Source organism: Castor canadensis, chromosome 16, assembly GCF_047511655.1.
Source record: "Castor canadensis chromosome 16, mCasCan1.hap1v2, whole genome shotgun sequence".
In the NCBI taxonomy this organism is placed as follows: Eukaryota; Metazoa; Chordata; class Mammalia; order Rodentia; family Castoridae; genus Castor; species Castor canadensis.
The window spans coordinates 881,678-887,690 of record NC_133401.1 but is presented as its reverse complement, the minus strand read 5'-3'; the positions used below and the strand labels follow the sequence as shown (position 1 = coordinate 887,690).

Sequence of the window (6,013 nt, the reverse complement as noted above, 5' to 3'; positions counted from 1 at the left end):
CCCCTCCGGGCTCGCGGGAGCCCAGGGGCGCTGAAGCCGCCGACGGCCGCGGCGCCGTCCCCGGGGCGGGGGCGGGGCCTCGCGCCGACGTCACTTCCGGTGTACACAGCCGGTGCGGGCGGTGCGCTGGGAGCCGCGGCGCGTCGCAGGTGAGGAGGGGGCGCGAGCGGGCACCGCCGGGCGCCGGCAGGCGGGCGGGCTGAGGGCGGTGGGCGGTGGGCTTGAGGAGCCGTGGTCGCGGCCGGCGGGACGAGCTCGCGCGGGGCTTCCGCCCGCTGTGGAGGACGCCGGGCTCTGCGGGCTCTGTCCGGGCGGACGGAAGCCCGGAGGGGCCTTCTGGCGCGGGCCCGGCGACCGAGGGGGTCGACGGGGCCCCGGAGCCCACCTCGCGGTCCGCGGGGACGTCGGGGACGTCGGGGACGCGGCCCTCACGCCACCCCGCGGCTGCCCGGCCCCGCTGGGCGCAGCTCCGCGGCCGGGCCGGGGAGCGAGATTTCCCGGCCCCACCGAGCCGGGAGGCGCAGTGGGACGGGGGTCCCGTGGGGGAGCGCGGGGCGGCGGGGCGCGTTCCCGCGCCGCGCCAGCTTGGGGAGCCCCCTTCCGCCCCCACGCAGAGAGCCCCTTCCCGCCCCTGTTCCCCTGCCCTTGTAGGCACAGGGAGAAAATGACCGTCGTCTTCCACTCACTGGCGACAGTGGGTGACCCCAGTAAGTGCGGACGCGCAGTGTCACTCTATAGGCTTCAGAAGGTCCCACTCTGTGCCATAATCTAACCAAACCCTGCTGATGAATATTTCGATTCTTTCCAGTTAGTACCAAGGTAGCTCTGCCAGAAGGATATTTCTGATGGTTGTCTTGGATAAATTTACAAATGGGGTCAAAGGTAACATTAAAAAAAAAAATACATCATGCTTTTTTTCCTTTGCTGATATGTTTGGAAAATTCTCTGTCCCAATGTAATTACAAAAAAAAAAAAATAAATAAACCTCATCTGAGTTTGTTTCTCATCAGTTCGTGATTTTTTTTAAAACTACTTAATCTACTTAAAATTTATTTTTAGTTTAAGATACGGAGTGTCTCCCAAATGTCTAGACAGTTGTCCCAGTTTTATTGAATAAGCTCTAGCCTTTTCTTCTTCTTTTACATTTAAATTTTGTGTGTGTCTACGTGTGTGTCGTATTGAGGATTGAACCCAGGGCCTTGTGCATGTTAGACAAACACTAAAACCACTGAACCACATCCCCAGCCCTAGAATTAAATTTTTAAGTATGTGTTTGTAACTTACATACTTACAAATTTGTTACTCAGTTTTTGTGTATGATCAGATGTTTTCATATGCCTGAAAAATACCACATTGTTTCTTTTCTTGTCATAGTATCTTCTTTAAAAAAATCATTTCGCTTTACAAGTCCAGGGAATAGTCGATGTTTGATATTTTTATATGTATATTTTAAAGCAAGAAGTCTATATATTTTTGCTGTTTCACTTGCTTTCTTGGTGACAGGATAACCAGCTCCATATGAAGAGTTCAGGTTTGTTGTGGCAACTTTTCAGTCTGGCATTTGAGATTCTAATCTTCCTCTATTTTTGCACACGAATACGTAGGTTAGCATTGGAGACCAAGATAGAAAAGTTCTCAGATTCCCTTGGCAAGCCTAGATTTTTCAATCTAAAATTATCTCTGGATTTTTGGAAGACAGCATGCTTTAAGCATCCTTCATATACATAAGTCTCACATGATCCTGCAAACATTTCACTGAGGTTTTTTTTTTTTTTTTTTTTGCTGTTGAAAACCTGAAGCGTACACTAGGAACTGTACTTGGAGCAGATTTTCCACGTCTGTAGGAAAATAATTGTATCTGAGCTAGCAGGCTCTAGAGCATCTCATGGGTTGGGTGTCCACCCTCCTTTCCTCCTGTGATGTTTGTCCTTAGTGGAAAATGATGACCTAGGTGGTTCAAGTAAGGAATTGCTTTGTTTTGGAGTTACAGAAAAGCAGATTGCTTTTAAATTTCACAGAGTGCCTGAAGTATAGAGAGTTGTCCTTCAAATGTGTGTCTTTTAGGGCTGGTGGAGTGGCTTAAGTGGTAGAGCTCCTGCCTAGCAAGTGTGAGGCCTTGAGTTTAAACCCCTATGTCCCCCCACCCACCACCACACACATAAAAGTGTGTCTTTTTCATTCTTGAAACTGTCCTCTTGAGGGTCCCTCCGTAATTAATAGATGAAGTGGGCATTGCTTACTCATTTGCTTTGACTTTGTTAATATTTGGTATGATGAGCCATTCTTGCTATCATCAACCAACCTTGCTCTTGGTCAGCCTTCTTCTTCTTGGTTGTCATTTTCTGAACTTTGTGACTGTGCTTTTTCATTTGTCTTTACTGCTTCACTTTTTCTTTCTTCTGCCTGGGGGCATTTCTTGGGCCTAGCTTCATGCTTTCCACCCCTCTAACCCATGTATGCTGTTCCCCACATGTCCAGTATATCAGCCCTCACTCCCACCCCTGCTTCCACTTAGCTACTCCCAATTCAGACTTTTCTGCAGGCCAGTTCTTTATTTCCCTCTAGCTGAACCCTGTTCCTATTCCTGGAGCAGGGCTTTCTCCAGGTGTTACAGCCTTCATTACTTGCCAAGGTCCTTCATAACTCTTAAGTTCTTACTAGCTGCTCTCCCACGTTTGCCATTTGTATTCTTCTTCTTTTTTTTTTTTTCTTCTGGTGACAGGGTCTTGCTATGTAGCCCAGGCTGGCCAGGAACTTGCCATGTAGTCCATGCTGGTCACACCTCATGATCCTCCAGCCTTCACTCCCCAAGCGTTAGGTTAAAGGTGTTCACAGTCATGCCTAGCTACCATTTGTATTTTATCCCTCGATCTTGATTTAGATTTTGCATCTTTCTTCTAAGGGACTGCAGATAGAATCTGGTCCCAGTATGGCTATGAAGAGGAGCCCCGGGTTGGTTGTAGTGACACCATGCCTGTAATCCTAGCTACTAGGAGGCATAGGTAGGTAAATCACAATCCGGAGGCTGACCTAGGCAAGAATGTGAGAAGCTGTCTGAAAAATAAGGAGAAAAGAGTGGGGATGTAGCTGACGTGGTAGAGCTACTGCCTCACAAGCACAAGGCCCTGAGTTCAACCTCCAGTACTGCCAAAAAAAAAAAAAAAAAAAGCCTGAGTAAATGTAGTCAACTGGTACCATCCTGGAAAACCAGAAAGCAGAGCTGTACCATAAGTACCTAGTGTGCCATACCTAAGGATGTCAGAAGTACTTAGAAGGGGAAGACACCTGCCAGGTGTCAGGAATTTTGCCTGTTTTGTTCATTTCCTAGAACACAGTGTTCTGGAAATGATTAAGTAATTGTTGAATGAATGAGTCAACATCTGAGGATAAAATAAAAATAATTCAAATCAGTTATCTGTAGAAATACAAGCATAAGCCAAGAGACATTCTGTAAATGTAGTTTGGAGGATTTCAGGGAAAACTTTAAATTCAACCAAACTGACCCAGCTGTAACCCCAGCAAGGCATGATTGGAATGTGTTTGTAGCCAGAATGCTTAAACTCAATTTTGTATCCTCTGAAGAATGACTTGTGTTTCTAGAAGAGGGTTGCGATGATGTCTGTGGAAATTGGGATGGTGAATCCTACAGGGAGAACTGGGTAGTGTGTCTTGTGACACTGGTGCCCTGACCATAGGAGCGGTGTGGAGTTCTCGCCAAATGGATGTGTGTGTCCCTGTCCTGTTGATGCCTTTAGCTGTCCATCTTCCTCCTAACCTCTGAGTAAGATGTGGTTTCACATGAAATTTCTTGTCAAAGAAAGAATGTGAGTGGTTGAGAGCACTGTATCCAGAGTGCCTGGGTTACATCCGGTCTTGGGATGCTGGCTAATCTCTCAATTTTCCCGTGTGTAGCTGGGGGACAATAGTAGCAGCTTTCTTTTAGTGCTGCCGTGCTGCCATGAGGGCTTTGAGCATTCTGCCTGGCACCTGCTAAGTGTTCAGCACAGGTTAGGTTTTGGTGGGGGATTTTTGTGGGCAGTACTGTGGTGTGAACTGAGTTGGGCTTGTGCTTGAGCCATACCCCCGGCCCTTCTTTTGGTATTTATAAACACAGTCCCTGCCCTTCTGTTTAATGCATCAGAGTCATCTTTGAGTCTAAATCTGTGCCCCTAAAACTGCTTACTCCTGGGTTTACTGCCAGAGCTGATATCCAGTCAGTGGGAAATGATGACAAGCTATAGGCTCTTCTCACACTGCACAGGTAGGGAATCCAGCCTACAGGTGTCAGGAACACTTCTTAGACAAGGCTGTTTTTTCTCTCTTCTTTTTAAAATTATTTTTTATTTATTCGCTTTTTTAGTTATGATTTTTTTTTTTTTTTTGGTGGTACTGGGGTTTGAATGTGGCCTACACCTTGAACCATTGCACCAGCCCCCATCCCGTTTTTTGATGGGTTTTTTTGAGATAGGGTTTCACCATCTGTTTGTCTGGGCTGGTTTCTAACCACAATCCTCCTGACCTCTGCCTCCTGAGTAGCTAGCCTTACAGGCACGAGCCACTGGTGCCTGGCTCAAGAATGCTACTCTTGAGCCGATAGTCTGAGAGAAAGTTAATCCACCATCACAGGAAGGGAGAGGACACTTAGGTGGGACCATGGCATTTATAAAGGTATAGAGGTGAGCAGGCATGAGATGTATAATGCAGCTGGGACTTACTGCACTCACTGTGCTAACTAGATTTGCTGGGAAATGGTTTGCGTGCATTTCCTTGTTTAGTTTTTACAACAACTGTGTGATGTATATGTTACAGAAGTGACATGTTGAATGGCACCTGGTAAATCTGTGCCTCTCGTTTCAACCTGTACACTGCTACAAGGCTAACCCTTAATGTCTTTTGTACATTTGAAAGCTTTTTGTAACCCTATTCCTGATGAAGTCCAAGCTTCACTAAGATCCTCTGACCATCTGGGGTTAAGATGTGAAACTATGCTGGGCCTGTAATCCTAGCTATTCAGGAGGCAGAGATCAGGAGGATCGCAGTTCAAAGCCAACCAGGGGCAAATAGTTCAAGAGACCCTATCTCAAAAATATGCAATACAAAAAGGGCTGGCAGAGTGGAGTAAGTGGTAGAGCACCCGCCTAGCAAGCATGAGGCCATGAGTTCAATCCCAGTGCTGGAAAAAAAAAATGTGAAACTATATACATCATAACTCAGTGATAGAGGGCTTGCCTAATGTGCTTAAGGCCCTGGTTCGATCCCCAGTACTGCAACAACAACAAAAAATGTACATCTTAGAATTTAATAAAAACAGCAGATATGGGTCCAGCTCAGAGAAATACTCAGTGAAAAGAACAAGGTGCATATGTGTCCATTTGTGTAAAAAAAAAAAAAAAATATATATATATATATGTATATATATGGCCAGACACTAGTGGCTCACGCCTATAACCCTGACTACTTGGGAGGCTGAGATCAGGAGGATCGAGGTTTGGTTCATGGCCAGCCCAGGTAAATAGTTCTTAAGACCCCATCTCCAAGATGACAAGAGCAAAATGAACTGGAGGTGTGGCTCAAGCAGTAAAGAATCTGCTTTGCAAGCGTGAAGCACTGAGTTGAAACCCCAGTCCCACCAAAAAAACAAAAAGATAAAAATGTCACACACATAAAATATAATACACAAAAGGTAAGTATGTTGACACACATTTTTCTACACTTGATATTTCATGTGGAATATAGATGTGGAATTACAGAAAAAGTGATTGCCTTTGGATGAGGCCTCAGAAAATCAGGCTGTTAGGCTGATTTCAGTTTTTCTTTCTTTTTTCTTTTTCTATTATTATTATTTTGGTGGTACTGGGGTTTGAACTCAGGACCTTACATTTGCTTGAGTGGCAGGTGCTCTACCACTGAAGCCAAGCCCCCAGATCTTATTTATATTTCCTCCCCTCCCCTCCCCTCCCCTCCCCTCCCTTCTCTTCTTTCCCTTCCCTTCCTTCCTTCTTTTTCAGACAGG

General features: G+C 46.2%; 1 protein-coding gene across 2 annotated transcripts in view; it reads left to right on the top strand.

Moving 5' to 3' along the window:
- The first annotated feature begins 88 nt into the window (after positions 1-88).
- Positions 89-6,013, top strand: part of Garre1 (granule associated Rac and RHOG effector 1) — a 78,604-nt gene continuing 72,679 nt past the window's right edge. The window contains exon 1 of one of the 2 annotated variants that reach the window (XM_020180376.2): positions 89-149. The gene's annotated coding sequence lies outside the window, so the exon portion shown is untranslated. The remainder of the gene's footprint in view (positions 150-6,013) is intronic. The other variant, XM_074057928.1, reaches the window with a different exon arrangement.